A 17,182-nucleotide genomic window follows, 5' to 3' on the forward strand; every position below is an offset into this window, starting at 1 on the left:
AAGACAGATTGTATAAGAAGCCACAGTACCGGACACTGGAGAAGTCAGCAAAGGGACGATGGTAGGGATGGAATGTTTTGATAAAATGCTGTGAACACAGTAAGAGGGTGGCCAGCAATTAGCTCAGACTCAACCTGCAGACCACAGCCTGGAAAGGGGGTCTGAGCCCCAGGAAGAACTTACAGTACCCACTAAAGAAGGTACTATAGACAGATGGGACAAAGGGCACGGCAGCATTTTGAGTGAGAGGGGATCTTCCGTGGGCCCATATTTCAGCTCTCAGCTGAAATGGACTAGAACAGTTTATTCTGAGCCTGATGTGAGTGACTGTGTCCCTGGTGAAATGTTCCAACATACACATGCTTGCATGACCTTCTTATAGCCACGGAACAAAAAGTCATAAAGTGTGTGCCAGATGCATTGGTAAGAAGAGTGGGGACAGCAGAGCCTGAGAACTCTGCCGTAGTTCTGGAGTCTCCCTGATTGCGTGCTTAGCCTTGGTGTCGGTGAAAGCTAGTGAGTGCTAACACGTTCAAAGGCTCACCTGATAGTGCCTAGGATGCCATGTTAGACCCAGAGACAGGTGACGGGTGACTGGAAAGGGAGCAGAGATTGCCCAAGGTAAATTTTGCTCTGGACCTACATTTTAACTCTCCATAATTAGGAAGTTCTGATCAGCCAGTCAGCCTTGTAGAATCTTTAGTATGTGTGTAGCTTTTTGCTCTGGGAACTTGAGTTCATAGTACTTAGCACTTATAGAGCTAAGATGGAGGAGCATACTGTTCATTTCTTTCTATAGATCCATCGCGCACGCTCCGTGCGGCGTCCGTGTAGCAGGCTCTCTGTGGATGACCCTTTGTTTTCAGTCTTGTGCGGCTACTGTGGTTTGGATTGCCTTGCACATTAATCTTTTCCCATTTTTGCCAATATACTTCTGGGACAGATTTGTACAAGAGGGCTTTCACAATCCAGTACCATGGAGTTCCGTTAAATACATTGGCGTTCACCTCTATAGAGGAGTGCTCTGCAGACTTTCATGGTTTACAGTGAACCTCGCTCCCACGACTGTGCCAATGGGGCACGCTGTCACACTTGTGGGGTTTCATAGTTTAGGGAAGAGATAGACCTCACTGTAGTTTAGCTATAGCTTCTCCTAGGAGGGAAATGGAGCTGCTTTTTATATGCTTAAGGGCCATTTGCATTTCTTTTTTATTTTTTAAATAGCTTTCTCTTATGAGTCTTCTAGATGAATAGACTAGCTCTTAGAAGACCTGAGAGAGCAGTAAACTAGCTGGTGTTTGGGCAGTATTCAGTGGTCTAAGAATCTAGTCTCCCTTCTTAAGGTCTTCTGGAGCTTTGAACGATGTGTGCTGTCATAAGGCCCCTCCTTCCTCGTCCTTCACGCTCTTCATGCTCCATGAGCGATGCTAACTAGAGCATGGAGCCAGGTTTGAAATTCAGGCTTCTTTAAACTGTTAAATCCTGGAAGGAAAGAAGACCTCATCGTGAGACCAGGATGTTCCTCTGTGTCTGCCTGCGCATGGCCAGGAAGACCAGGGGCTTTTTGTTGTGGTTCTTAGTTAGCAGTTGCCCTGAGTAAGCCAAAAGCATAGGCCTGCGCTGAAGCCTGGGACACACCTGCTGCTGCCTGGACTGGGATCTGTAAACAGAGCGCTGACGTGGTGCTCTTTGCTCTCAGCATCACTAGAAGCAAACCTCCTCCCTCAGTCTGTCACCACCACCTCCTGTTGGCAGAGCCAGAAGCCAGGCTGGTGGAACATTTGAGAGCTGCAAGGCTTCTGAGTCAGAGGTGGTAGGCACCTTGACAAGGTGGAAACCCGTAGCTTAGAAAACAGAGTGTAGGGGCTGGCGAGATGGCTCAGCAGGTGAGAGCACTGACTGCTCTTCTGAAGGTCCTGAGTTCAAATCCCAGCAACCACATGGTGGCTCACAAACATCACAACCATCAGTAATGAGATCTGATGCCCTCTTTTGGTGCGTCTGAAGACAGCTACAGTGTATTACGCCAGAGTGAGCAGGGCCGGAGTGAGCAGAGGTCCTGAGTTCAATTCCCAGCAGCCACACACATGATGGCTCACGGCCATCTGTACACCTACAGTGTACTCATACACATAAAATAAATAAATACATCTTTAAAAAAAAAAAGAAAAGAATACAGAGTGTAGCAGGCCAGTAGTGGCGCACGCCTTTAATCCCAGCACTTGGGAGGCAGAGGCACCGGATTTCTGAGTTCAAGGCCAGCCTGGTCTACAGAGTGAGTTCCAGGACAGCCAGGGCTACACAAAGAAACCATGTCTCGGGGAAAAAAAAAAAAAAAAAAAGCAAAAAAAAAGAAAAAGAAAAGAAAACAGTGTGGAAAAGGGTAGGTGTTGAGGGGCAATGGGAGGGGCCCTCCACCTACTCCCTCTGCTGGTAAGAGTGCTTTGTGAAGAATGATGTTTAGGTTACATCTTGAACTGAATACATGTAAGGAAACATAACAAAGGTGCTAATTTATCTAGTAACAAAAACAGGTGCCATATGTCTCCCTCCCAGGCCAGAATGCAGGAGGATGGCAGGGGCTATGATTGGGCCTCTCACCTAAGGGGACTTTGGGATTGGGATAGTATGTTTGAAATGCTTCAGGAAAAGCAGACAGCTGGAAATCAGGCCACAGCGGGGGGGGGGGGGGGGGGGGGGCTGCGCCCATTAAACTAATGTATCATAACTCCTATGCTTGGTAACTTCGCTTAGAAAAATAAGTCCCCTGCCACAGAAAGGCACATTTGGGCTTGGGGAAGTTCATTAGCATATGTAGATGAGGGTGTGGCTAGAAGGATCAGGCTTGGCAAGGGACCCTGAGGGCTTTGATGCAGGTTTCTTAGGATGCTGCCAGTGAGTTTCCACTGTGGTGTCGGGGAGGGGAGGCTGTTCTTTCTCAGACCAGTCACTCAAACTTGATATGAAAGCTAGTTCTGTCAGTGAGACTTTATTAAGTCTGTCACCCGTGTAGTTTCTCCCTGGCAGGATCACGTGTGCTGGTCAAGGAGAAAGACTAAAGCGGAGGAGAACGTCCTGCTGAAGCAGTTGTGTATGGGGAGGGGTCAGCAAGTGAGCTGAATAGCCCAGCCTAGGCTGAGGGATGGATAGAAGAGGCCCTGGTGCCCGACATGGATCAGGCTAGACCTTATGGAGTAGAAAGACCAAAAGCTCTGGTGACTCGCCAGTCCTCAGCACGTCATTCACTTCTTGGCAGAACTGCTCCCAGTGCATCCCTCTGTGCCCTAGTAATGTGTTTCTGTGTGGAAGTAGTTATGTGCCACAGAACAAAAGGAAGTCATAAATCAGAGCTTGGCCCGATCTGCTGGTGAGAGCATGACAGTGGTAGGTTACAGCGCAATAGGGAGTCAGCCATAGATTGCAGGTGCAGTACGGTGACATCCTTAGCTTCGGGGATGCTGTCCGCTCATGGTCCCCTATGTTAATACACGCCGAAGGTTTTACATGAAGTTAAAAGGTTGTTAGATCAGTCACTGGCGTAAGAAAAGAAAATGAATGAATGACCACTGTTAGCATCATCTATTAAAGTTAACACTACACATTAAAGGATTCGTGCTGTCCATGCAGTGCTAGACTTGTAGATAAGGCGGTCATATGGATACGAGAGGCAGGGAGAAGGGAAACATACTCACATGTAGAGAATAAAGAACCTGCAGAGGAACCCACACGTGTACAGACGGTTGGCTTTTGACCTCTGTGCCAAGTGTATGCCGCAGAGAAAGGAGTGTTCTTGTTTTGTTTATTGCCGTGGGCTCACTCAGCACTCTCCACTTGTGCTGTTGTGATGGGAGGGGACCTAGGGAGCACCGTGGGGAGCATCAGATTGCTCGTTTTCCTTTTATTTCTGGGCCTTTGTTTTGTAACATGGGTGTTTGGGTGATGAAGGGGGGTAACGCGTGAGGAAGGTCTGATAACAGTCACCTGGTCATTAGCACTCTTTGGATGCCCTTGTCTCTCCACATTGGAAGCAAATTTTGGTTTATTGACCACCATCCCAAGTATATGAAATGTGAAAGGCAGAATCTCTTCAGTAATCGGGGTTGGGAAACCACATACCCACAATGCATCAGAGTGAAAGTGAACCCTTAGCACATCCACATACACAGCTCAACTTGCTTGAGAGGAATTAAGGATTTAAGCGTAAGATCAGAGACTATAAAACCACAGAGAAAACAACTGGGGGAACAGAGCATACGAGGAGAAACCGCGCATTGGTTTGAACAGTGTTGGGGTTCTTTTTTCTGAACCCCTAAAGTGAATACAAGAAAAGCAAAGGAGACAGATGAAATTACATGGAGCTAAAGAGCTTCTGCTCACCAGAGTCAACAACTAACCAAGCGTGAGATGACCTTTAGATGGAAAGAAAGTATTTATAAGCCATACAGCAGGTAGGGTTTGTGCCTAGATGGAGGAAAAGGAGCTCAGAAAGGGGACCCTCACCCCCCCATTACCAATAGGAATGTGAATAAGCAGTAACAAAACCCATGGACATCCTGTCAAAACCAAGTCACCATGAAAACCACGGAAGTGCTGTCAAAACCAAGTTACCATGAAAACCACAGAAGTGCTGTCAAAACCAAGTCACCATGAAAACCACAGAAGTGCTGTCAAAACCAAGTCACCATGAAAACCACGGAAGTGCTGTCAAAACCAAGTTACCATCAAAACCACGGAAGTCCCGTCAAAACCAAGTCACCATCAAAACCACGGAAGTGCTGTCAAAACCAAGTCACCATGAAAACCACGGAAGTGCTGTCAAAACCAAGTCACCATGAAAACCACGGAAGTGCTGTCAAAACCAAGTCACCATGAAAACCACAGAAGTCCTGTCAAAACCAAGTCGCCATCAAAACCAAGTCACCATGAAAACCATGGAAGTGCTGTCAAAATCAAGTCACCATGAAAACCACGGAAGTGCTGTCAAAACCAAGTCACCATCAAAACCACGGAAGTGCTGTCAAAACCAAGTCACCATGAAAACCACGGAAGTGCTGTCAAAACCAAGTCACCATGAAAACCACAGACATCCTGGCAAAACCAAGTCACCATGAAAACCATGGAAGTTCTATCAAAATCAAGTCACCATGAAAACCATGGAAGTGCTGTCAAAACCAAGTCACCTTCCAGTGCAGCAGGACCCTTCTAGGATTTATTCAAAAGATTTTAAGTCAGTGTCGGAGATGCCTGCAGCTCCTGTGAAGGTGGGATACACACGTGTGCTGGATTACAGTCAGATGTTGAGGGAAGCACAAATCCTGTCATGTGGCCACGTGGGTGGGACTGGAGATCAGGTTGGGCAGAGCAAGGTGGGCACAGAGAAGGCAGACGTGCCACTCATCTGTGGCTCCACAGAGATAGGGTAGAATGGCGGTCATAGAGGCTGGGGTGGGAGAGTGTGGAAGTGATTGCTAGAAGGTAGAAAGCCTCAGGCAGAAAGAGCAGGTTTCTCTATTGCCCAGCATGGTGAGTGCAGTTATTAAAAACTCTAGATTGCAAAGACGAAATGTCAAGTTTGTTCACTACAAAAAAGTTAAAATATTTGAAATAAAAGAAACTAACTGATTTAATTATTTTATTTGTATTGATAAACCATAGCACTACTTGGTACTACTTAAACTCATATAATTATAAATTATTAATTTACAGTTTAAAAAATACAGCAGTGTGGGAGTGCATTCTGTTTTAGCTTTGGTTTAGTCTAGTAATTGACTAGAATATCCTTTGTGCTTCTTGATCCCCTTAAACATTTATATCTTAATAATTATGTATAAATGTTTGTGTGGGTTTGTATACTTGAGTATATGCTGCCTGTGGCTATCAGAAGAGGGCATCAAGTTACCTGGAACTTGAGTCACAGGCAGCCGTGAGTTGCCAGATGTGGGTCAGATTGCTCAAACCCACGTCCTCTGCAAGAGCAGCAAGTACCCTTGCGCACTGCCCCATTTCTCCAGCCCCGTCTCTCTTTTTAAATGAATTTCCTCTTCAGATGCTCTTCAACTGCTCAGTTTTTCTGGTAATTTATGCATCATGGACACTTATTCTGTGCTTTTGAAATATCTCCTCGACTTTGAGTTGGCTCTTTATGCTGTCTTTGTTGTACAGAAGTTTTGGATTTTGTATCAATCATATCTGTCAGTCATTTGCCTTCTTGCTTCTAGATTTTGTGATTCACTTAATGACATGCAGCCCTCCTCTACCCAACTCACAGTATAAAAACACATGGCATGGCGTGCTACAGAAGGGGTCAGAGGTCAGCTGTAGTCCTGTCGCTCTTGGGGTATATGGGTACTTGGTATTTCCATCTTAACTCATGTAATGTTTCATTATGTTTGGTTTCAGGTAAAGATTTAGCCTTTAATTCTAAAACATATGACTAGTTATCTTGAAGTTCTTTATAAATTATTTAGTCTTTCCTTTCATTGAAAGAAGAGCATAAATCATGGCTTTACATATCCATTGTAGCTTTTCTATATTATGAGCTTTTTTATGTCATATTGAACATCTACACTCAATGGTTACTCATTTCTCTAAAATTCTTAGGTTATTCTTTTAAATTTTTATTTCCAATGAGCTTGAAAATAAGCTTGTCAAGGTTGACTCCAAACTCTTGTCAGAGGCATTTTCAGTGAAACATTTGGGAGCCTCTGAAGGAGCAGGGCCGTGCTCCTAAGGTACGTGTTCAGATTTTCCTGAAGACAGCATAGCAGTGTCCATGAAGAGTCATTTAAGTATACCCCTGTCTTAGGGTTCCCATCACTGTTGATAAAGTTCCATGACCAAACACCTCTTGGGAAAGAAAGCATTTATTTCATCTTGCAACTCTCAGGTTACACTCCAGCACTGAAGGAAGTCAGGGAAGGAACTCAAGGCAGACGCCTAGATGCATGCTCCTCATGGCTTGGTCCTTATGGCTTGGTCCTCATGGCAAGCTCCTCATGGCAAGTTCCTCATGGCTTGCTCAGCTAGCTTCCTTCTTTCTTCTTAATTTTTATTGATTCTTTGTGAATTTCACACCATGCACCCTAGTCCCATTCATTTCCTCATCCCCTCGGATCCACCCTCCGCCTTTGCAACCTGCCCCACCCCCAATAAAGCACACACACAAACAAAACAAATCAAAACAAAGCATAGAAAACATCTCATTGTGGAAGCCGTAGTGAATCACAGTGTGTCCCACAGTATATCCCTCTCTGTCCATACATCTTTACTTGCAAATGTTCATTGCAATGAGTCATTGGTTTGGTTTGAGGTCTCTGGCTTCTGTGACACTATCAATATTGGGTCCTCACCAGGACTCCTGGTTATCCTGTTGTGCAGCTTTGGATCAGGAGAACCAGCTCTGTCATATGGCCCAACAGTTCACAGATGCTGTGGATTAGGTGTGGGCCAACTCAGATCCCTAGATCTAGCCTGGGCGCTAGCTGAGCTGGTCAGCCTGCGGGCTCTCCAGTATCCATACCACCAGGAGGAGCTCTCCTGCACTGGCCCTGCTGAGCTACCAAATGCTAACCCCCTTGGTGGGAGGCGGGGGTCAGCTCTCCTGCACCCATGCCTCCCTCTGTAGCCTTCTCCATTGTGCTGCCCTGTCGGGGGTGGGGGTGGGGGGAGCCTTCCAAGTGCTGTAGCCTGCAAGAGTCTTGGCCAGCTCTCCCAACTACTACATGTGGCAAGGGGCGAGGAGGGAAGGACATCACCCTGTGCCCACGCCACCTCACGCCGACAGGTGGCAGGGCTAGCTCTCCCTTGCCCTCCCGGCTGGTTCATCCATGGCCACCACTCCAGTCCTACTCTGCTGCCCAGGCAGCTTGCTTTGTTATTCCATCCAGGATCACCTGTCCAGAGGTGGCATTGCCCACAGTGAGCCTCACATCAATCATTAGTCAAGAAAATGCCCTGCAGACTTGCCTACAGCCAATTCTACAGAGGTATTTTCTCAATTTAGATCCCTTCTTCTAAGATGACAGTGCCTTGTGTCAGTTTAACATAAAAACTAGTCAGCCATAATTAACCCCTTGTCAACTTCACACACAAACACATCACTTACTAAGCCATAGCCTTTCCTTTCTTGTTATCCCCAAGATGTTATATTAATATTACAATATAAAATGTTTCAACTTTTAAAAGCCCCATAGTCTTTAAAAATTCAAACATTTTATAAAAGTTTAATATTTTTAAAATATCCAAAGTCTTTCTAAAATTTCAAAATCTCTATAAAATTCCAAAATCTCTTAACTGTGATTTTCCTTAAAATCAAAACACAAGTTAAATACTTTCTTTTTCTTCAGGGAAGAACCAGGGCACAATTATAACAAACATACAACCAAAGTTCAGCAGTGTAAAAGGCTCAGGGCTGACATCAGGGAGCCGCTCACATCCTCCGGGCTCTAAGAAGCCGGGAAGCAGCTCCATGTCTCCAGCTCTGACTCCCATGGCACCCACAGCTTGACTATGGCTCAGGCTGGCTGCAGCCCGCAGCTGCCGCTGTCCTTGTCCCAAGATACTGAGATCTCTGGCTACAGCTGGGCTGGCCCTTGTTAACAGCTTCTCCTGGGCTCTCTGTCCAGGGGTTCTGAGCCTGCTGCGCAGTGCCACGCCTAAGCTGCTCTCCATGACTTCTGTGTACCTTTAAAACCAGGACCATCTGGGTGCCTCTGACACATTGCCGAGTTTGGCTGCCCAGTGGCCCAAGCTCTCTCTGGACCATAGCTTCTGTGTGCTGACACTGGGGAGAAATTCTCTCAGATGTGTGATCCTCAGTAATGCTGCTCTCTTCTTTACCGCTGCTAGTTCTCTGCTCTGATCAAACATCATCAATTGGTGGAATCTTAGTGGTTCTGGATTCGTAGTCACAGCCAGTTCTTCAGCTCAGCTAACCAGAACCATGGATTCTTAATTCAGAATTTCAAATGGCCCCATGAAGTCTTTAAGGACTCTCGGATGTCTCTCTGAAATTTCACAAGCCAGGCCTCCCTCCACTGCACAGCCCTCAGCAGTATCTTTCCAGGACAACTCAGTAAGTTCTGAGCACTCAATAGATTTCCCAGCCCAACATTGTAAACACCTCCACAGCCCTGCTCTGAAACAGCACGGCCCGGTCTGTCGCAGCAGTACTCCGTGGCCTCCTAGCCAATTTTGCCTTGTTAGGGTTTCTAACCGGGATGAAACACTATACTTCCCCAAAAGCAACTTGGGGAAGTATAGGTTTATTTTGGCTTACAGTTCTCTATCACTGGCCATCATTGAAGGAAGTAAGAGCAGGCGCTCACACACACAGGGCAGGAGCTGATGCAGAAGCCATGGAGGGGTGCTGCTCACTGGCTTGCTCCTCATGGCTTGCTCCTCATGGCTTGCTCTGCCTGCTTTCCTATAGATCCCAGGACCACCAGCCCCAGATTGGTACCACAACCAACAGGCTGAGCCCACAGTCACTAATAAAGACAATGTACTGCAGACTTGCCTACAGACCAATCTTATGGAGGCATTTTCTCAGTCGAGAGTCTTTTTTCCCAAATGACTTTTGGTTGTGTCAAATTGACAGAAACGTAGCCAGCATAGCCCTGACCTACCATGTCCACTTCTAGTAACGTATCCCAAGGAAGTACTCAGAGACAGTTCCTCTGGGTGAAGCTTTTAGTGCCTGTTATCTATGGTAACCCGGTAAGGGGAAGGGCTGCATATTGGCCCACAGTAAGGACACCATGGATTGGATAATGACACACATGTCAGAATTTCTGTACCATCACCTACAGTGTGGGAATATGCCCACCGTATAATGTGAAATAGAGGGAAGATACACACTTTATCACCAGAATGATACTGGTATTTTAAAATTAAAGATAATATATACCTTTTTCCTATGCATCTATGCATTTATTAAGACAGCCATAAAATACCGTAGAGTGGGGAGGGTGGCCTCCAAGACCAGATCCACAGTTCCTCACAGTTATGCAGGCCAGAAGCTCCTATTGGAGTGCTGGCAAACTGCCTTTCTCTGGGCAGCCCTGTCCTCAGCCTGGAGGTGGCCATCCTCCCTCTGTCCTCTCTCTGGGCAGTCCTGTTCTCAGCGTGGAGGTGGCCATCCTCCCTCTGTCCTCTCTCTGGGAGGCCCTGTCCTCAGCGTAGAGGTGGCCATCTTCCCTCTGTCCGCTCTCTGGGCGGCCCTGTCCTCAGCGTGGAGGTGGCCATCTTCCCTCTGTCCTCTCTCTGGGCGGCCCTGTCCTCAGTGTGGAGGTGGCCATCTTCCCCTCTGTCCTTTCTTGGCCTTCCACCTGTCTGGTCATGTGTGATAAGGCCCATCATTTTTCCTTTGTTCTGTCTTTAAAGGCCTGTGTGAGAGCTCCAGCATATGAATCTGGGGCATGCAAGTTCACCAGTTGAAGAGCTTGCAGATGTAAGCATGATTCTAGATCGTGGGCTCCTGTGTAATTTTTAAAAGTTTTTCTTCACTGACTGTTTTCAGTGACTATGTGAAACATTGTATATAAATGGGTGGAGATGAGTGGGTCTGTGTGCTTGTGCGTGGGCTTGAGTTTGGGGTGATGCTGTACAGCTACGTATGCGTAGGCCATATGCCAGTGTGGGCGTCTAGGATGGCCTCCTCACCTTATTGTTCCAGTCAGGATCTCTCACTGAACCTTGAGCTCGTCAGTTTGGCCTGGCTGGCTACCCAGTGAGCTCCGGGATGCTCCGGGATCTCCCTCTTTCTGCCCCAGCACATCAGTACACACGGCCTTTTCACGGAGGCTGGAGGTCGTGCTGACCTCCTCACCAAATGAATCATCCTCCCAGCCCTTAATGAAACTATGTCCCTGTCACCTCCTGTATAGGAGAGTCAAGGCTTGAGTGGCTGACAGGGCTAGTTTCTCAGAACTCTTAGTTGTATAGCCTGTTCAGTTAGTTAGAATTGTCCTCTTTGTGAGTCACCCGCAGTGTGGCGGCTCACCCTGTGACCCTTAGAATGAACCAACTACTGAAGAACCTGGCCGGATCTGTGGGATGCAGGAGAGCAGCTACTGTGTGCTTGTGTCTGTGTACAGTCTAGACTGTGAGGCTGGGTGAGGAGAGACAGTGTGTGTGTGGGGGGGGGGGGGGGGGGGGGGGGGGGGCAGCAGGGAGCTTTCCTAGCTTGTTGGTGCTGATCTCAAGGGCGGCGGCTGCTGCTGCTGCTGCTGCTGCCGCTGCTGCTGCCGCTGCTGCTGCTACTGCACATTTCAGAAACCATTAAATTGTATGTGTTCAGTCTGGGTCATTTAGTGTTTGCTGGTGCTGTCTGTGTGTTAGGGAACATACTGGAAATGGGAGAGGGGACTGGCAAGAAAAGACTCCTGGAGCCCTGGGCTCCACAGATCACATATTTACTAACATACGTGGCAGGCTGTGCTTTTGTGGGCCAGGAAACTTCAGGACTTGGCTGCTGCGGAAGCAGATTGCTTGCTGCAGTGAGCGTTTTGGGAGGGGTCTCCACACCAGTGGGCCCTTACTGCTGCATAGTCCTGCGCCACGGGGTGAGGGTGGGTCACTGGCTTATGTAAAATGAAGCAGTGACATGAAAATGGGAACCTGTTAGGTGAGGCAGGCAGGGACACGGCCATCTCTTTGAATTTATTGGCTCATTAATATTGTGGAGATGGGTATGTTTCTTTTATAGCTGCATTAGATACTTATCTTTCTAAGGATAGGAATCGGTACAGTGCTACAAGAGAGAATGTACTTAAAAATCACAACATTACCTGTGGTAAAATTATCATAAAATCTACCGAGTGCTCATGCGGGCCATGACTGCAATTCTGCCCCCGTAATGACAGGAGATGGTCCTCAGTGAAGTTGTTTTCCATGAAGCTGTGATGAAATCAACTAAAATGGTAATAAAGCAGGGTGTAAAAGTGAGAGACTCAAGCGAGATGTAAAAATGCAGAGGCCGTTAGAATGTTCACATTGGCATCTTCCAGAAACGGGTCTGTGAAATAGCAGGTAGGAATTGATTGAGATTTTCATTCAGAAATGTTATCAGTGCAGAGGGGCCACGTGTCTGTCCCCTAACTATGGCCCTGACAGGACGGCTGCTGCTCAGCTAGGGTTACAGGCTTTGGTGTCAAGTGATCTTTACAAAAGCTTGGAGCCCCATTCCCTCACTTCTGACTTGAATCAGTCTCCCTGGGAGCCTCTTCAGACCTCCCGGGTGCTCCTCTGATGAATTCATGTTCAGCAGCACCTCTCAGTGAATCCTCAGTGAGCTGTGGAGACACAATAAAGTATCTATAATCTGAGATGTTTTATATTATAGGAATAACTTTTATATTGATACTATATTCAAAATGTCAGGTCTGTACCCTTGTCACACTGCTGTCCCCAAAAGGCAAGATGCCACCTCCTCTCCTCCACAGTGTCAGCTGTCTGGCCTTCCTCATGTCCTCTCTAGTTCCTCTCAGAGTTCGTATCAGGCACCCTCACTCAAGATCTAGCCTTCCGTTGCCCACAGGATGTCAGAATCCTCACGTGGTCTGCAATGTCTGATGCCAGCTTATTTCCTAGGCTAGTACAGTTCCTCACCTGGCTGTCTCCACTCAGCCCTGCAGGAGTTCTTCCCGTGGAGAGACCATGGGGCCTTTGCTCTTGTCATCCTCCCAGGAACCTTCTTTGTGCTCCTTCCTTACCTGTCCTCAATTGTGCCTGGCTCCTTCACTCAGGCAGTCTCTTATTTTTCTATCTATGTCCCATCTCTAGAAAAGCCTTCCCTGCCTCTCTTGTCCTGGTCTGTATTATGCTTCCTTGATTTCTTTCTTTTTTCAAAATAAAAAAAAGGCTTTTGGTTATATATAATACTTAGTAAAAATTAAAACCAAATGTAACTTGGACAGAAGAAAATATGGAACACTTGATGAATTTGCATGACATCCTTGTGCCTTGGCCATGCTGGTCTCTGTATTGTCCCAATTTCAGTGTATGTGCTGCTGGAGTAAGCACTGGATCAAGTAGTTTCTTTGTTTGATGTTCAGAGATCCAGAATATTACTCTTATAATACTTATTTTTGTCTGTAACTGTATATTTCTTCATATTATTTTTAATAGAAGGGACTGTAGGGTTTTGTGTGTGTGTGTGCATGTGTGCTTGTGTGTATATGTACTGCTCTAATAGTGCCTGGATTCTTGACAAATAGACAAAGGAAAGGAAGGAAGGGAGGAAAGAAGGAAGGAAGGATGGATGGATGAAAGGAATGATGTGTTTCATTCTGAGGACTAGATTAACCAAATCCCATTTCCACTCTGTTGTTGACTTTTTATAAAATAGGCAAGACATATCTTGAATTAAATGAATTTGTAACTAATGAGAACTGACTGCATCAATAAAGGCATCTCTTGAAATAGATGCTCTCTGAGCCTTAAGCTTCTGATCTGGAACAAAGGGGAAAGCCGTACCTTGCCGCTTTTGGGAGGGTGGTTCTGTTTGTGGTAGAAATCCTAAGGTCAGAGCTGCATTGAATGTGGTCAGATCATAATGTATATGGCCCTAGTCTGGACAAGGCTTTCCCCTTTGACAGTTCCTTCCTAAACCTACTCTTGGGCCCTCCTTTGTATAACACCACATCTAGTGTGGTTAACTATCTCCTTAATGTGCCCCTTTTTTATAACAATAAGGCTAATAGTTGCAGGGTGCGTTCTTATTTTAAGAGCTGTTCTAGGCGGTGAGTCATCTAGTTTGCACTTCTCATATCCTGTTAAGAACTGCCCATCTGCCGGGCAGTGGTGGCGCACGCCTTTAATCCTAGCACTTGGGAGGCAGAGGCAGGTGGATTTCTGAGTTCGAGGCCAGCCTGGACTACAGAGTGAGTTCCAGGATAGCCAGGGCTATACAGAGAAACCCTGTCTCGAAAAAATAAAACAAAACAAAAAAAACCTGCCCATCCCTGAGGTGCACTATTCTCATGACTGGGTTCTTGTATTAGTGACTTTGTATAGTCTCACTGAGTGCTAAATAGCTAAGATTTTATGTCGCATCTTTTCACAATCCTGACAGTCCTGTGGGTCAGGGCACCGAGTTGATCCTGGTGGCAATTAAGTGACTGTGGGCACAGAATGGTGTAACTGTGTTTTCCTTCTGTGCAAGCTGCACAGCAGCTGCATAGCGAGTCAGCCAGCGCCTGTTTCTCCAGTCATCTTACCCACAAAAGTTCTGATGGATACATTGTGTCTAACAGGACAGTGAGGAGCCCTCCTGTTCCCCGGGCAGGCCTTCATGGAAGCACGCTTCTGGGATTTACTCCTCCCACCTCCTTTCTCTCTAAATTCTTCCCTACTCCCGTAGTTCTGATTTTTATAGCTCCTGGGGGGAAACTGAGCCCTCTGAGCTTAAACGTAACAAGATTGTTAGAGGGTGAATTTGGCAAGATTGAAATAGTGGGCAGTCCGGGAAGCTAGTTTGGGCCATGTTTATTTGCCAGATACTGAGACAGATACTGAGACTTAGCGCCTGAAGGTAGGTGACTCTAGCACTCAGAGGTCAGGGGTGATACATGACATCAGTGTCACACAGAGCAGCTGAGAAAGCTGGACAGTGTCTTCACAGTCTGCTTAGCTTAGCCACTTCAGCCCACAGTGCATCATTAGACTCTGGACTCAGTCTTGGCCAGAACATAATCGGAATTCATGACATCGCTCTTCCAGCATCTCCCATTCTGCTGAGGACATATTACTTTAAACCATAATAGTAATTTTCATATCATGTTATTTTTATTTTTCAACTGGCTGAAGACACAGTGCATGCAGAGGACATTATTCTTTAGACAGTAACTGCCTGGCACGCACAGCCTACATAATGGCAATTAAGCTGAACTCCAGACTGACAAACAAGCTGGAAAGCTGAAAGGCAGGATTTCTGTGGAAGATCAGTTATAATAATTTTGTATCTGAGTGTTTTACATATGTGACATTTTGTATAATAAACAATTAACTGCCTGCTTTTGACATTTCAAAGTTAATGTGGGAAAGTTATACAACAGTCGCCGTGAGCGTCACCTCCCCAAGTGAAGTGGCAAATGGCTATCAGCCTCCAGGCTCGCGAGGCCCTATTATTCCTCCCCGTACACCCTGAACCTCTTTGCCAGCAGCCGGCAGTCCATTGTCTTTGATAAACAAGATAATTGATATAAATGGAGGTGTTCTTCTCTGAAATGGCTTCAATTGCAGGGTTTTCAGGCTGGAGGTATAATTTTCCTTGTGTCCCATTACTGTTAATCTCTAAATGGATAGATTAGTTAATCTGCCTGCCTTCCACGAGAAGACACTGGGTGAGTCACCCCTCAGCAAAGCCAACAAAACATTGGGTGAAACTAGGGCACAGGAAAAGTGATGAACAGTCGCATTGCCGATCAAGAACAGGTGCGTTTGAGCAGGAGGCTTAGAGCTTAGAGCTACAGAAGACTTGCGTCCTTTTCAGAAATTGAACAGAGGCGCTGTGGTCAGCTGGCTCTACCGTGTGGACACTGGGCACACGCTGAGGAGATTCTGCAGCGCCCGTCATGGGCTCACTTGCTGCTGCTTTGTTGGAATGGGCTAGGTTTTGCAAAGCTTACTTCATATCATAAATTAGTCTTCAGCCTTCTCAGCCCTCCATCGGGTGGCTTTCTTTATGAAATGTCAAGGATCTAGCCTACAGAAGAGCCATGCAAGTTTGCACCCAGTTGTGAAGTCTGCTCTGAAAAACCTGCCCCCCTCCTGCGTACGCACGCGTGTCTGTCTGTCTGTCTGTCTGTACACACACACACACACACACACACACACGTTTGTACATATATGAAGTGCGACAAGGAAGAATGAACAGGAAGGCCCATGGGCATGAGTCTGGGGGAGAGGCATATGGACTACCCACGACTCCTCAGGGGAATACTGTGCAACTTATCACTTTGGATCATGATGGTTTGAAGCCATAATAAGCAGCCTTTGGACTGCCTTGCTCATTCTAATATTTAGGTTAAAAATCAGTTTGCACGCTGAGCAAGGCAAGTTATAGTCAGATGAGCTGTCTCCCAGGCCCGTCCTCTGTGGCAGGGCTAGCACACCACCTTCAGATCCAGCACGCCAAGGGTGCTTTACCGGCCAGTTTAATGTCATCTCTTCGCAGAGCGGTGGGCTTCCTCCCGCCTCCTTCCACTTTTGAAAGGTTAGCCTTTCTTCAGAACAGTACAGGTTTCCTGCAACATCTGTCAGCTTGGCAACGAGCACACCCCAAGGAAATGATGAACATTTGAAGACCATCTAAACACTTGAGGGGCCTCTCCTTTTTTCTCCCCTCTCCCTTTCTGCTCCTCTCTCCTCCTCCTGTTTCTCCTAGGAAGAGCGGGACAGCCACCTGGCATTTGTCGCCCGCTCACTCACAGTCCTGCTGATAAAGTATAAACCCACTTACAGCTGTGATTTGTTTTTCAAATGAGTTTTGATTTACTCCTTGCGTTTTGGTAGTCCTTGGAACCTTAGAGCAGAAGCAGCCTGGAGGGCAGCTATGGGCAGAAGCCTTTGTTTAGGGAAGAGAGACTGCTCTGCCCTGGACCGTTAGCACAAAGCCGTCTCTCTGCTCTAATGACTCAGATGATCTTGATCTGATTCAGTAGGTCAGAAATTGCTGTCCCCAGCAAATATCGACCGGAAGGAACTGCTTTCTCGGTTACCCTGGAGCTGCCAGCTGCAGAGTACGCTAGCACGTGCTAATAGTTTTTTTGCAGGTCAGTAGAATTGTTATTGGCTCCTTCCTTTACCCAGTCCTTTTACAATCACAAGGTGGTGACTCCTAAGCACACAAATCTCCTTGTGTGACTCTGACTTGAAACCCCAGGCCTACCCACCGTTCCATGGGGGAGACCTGGCTCTTTGTTACTGGAAAAGGACAACGTGAAGAGGAGCTCATTTGAAACTGAAACTCAAACCTCATCTGACTTGAGCGGCTCGTGTAGCAGAGAAAGAGGGGAGAAAGAGGGATGGCTCTCCTTGTCACACAATAGAGATCTGAGTTGGGATGCTTAAATGGCTGCCCTAAGAGTGCCTAGAAAATTTGGACTCCCAGTCATGGTTAGTTTGGGAGTCTCTGCTTCCCAGCGTTTGCCAGTTATAGTGGTCCTTAAGCAGAAGCTAG

The 17,182-nt window shown here is 46.7% G+C and overlaps 1 protein-coding gene and 1 non-coding gene across 4 annotated transcripts in view; one reads left to right on the forward strand and one right to left on the reverse strand.

Annotated features, from left to right (window-relative positions):
* The window catches only part of Btbd9 (BTB domain containing 9), a 364,895-nt gene that overhangs the window by 256,921 nt on the left and 90,792 nt on the right, over positions 1 to 17,182 (forward strand). The gene's annotated exons all lie outside the window — the stretch shown is intronic.
* On the reverse strand, positions 12,920 to 13,023 carry LOC116075642. The gene has a single exon (XR_004112672.1). It is a non-coding gene; the product is annotated as a U6 spliceosomal RNA (small nuclear RNA).

This window comes from Mastomys coucha, unplaced genomic scaffold, assembly GCF_008632895.1.
Source record: "Mastomys coucha isolate ucsf_1 unplaced genomic scaffold, UCSF_Mcou_1 pScaffold3, whole genome shotgun sequence".
Classification (NCBI taxonomy): Eukaryota; Metazoa; Chordata; class Mammalia; order Rodentia; family Muridae; genus Mastomys; species Mastomys coucha.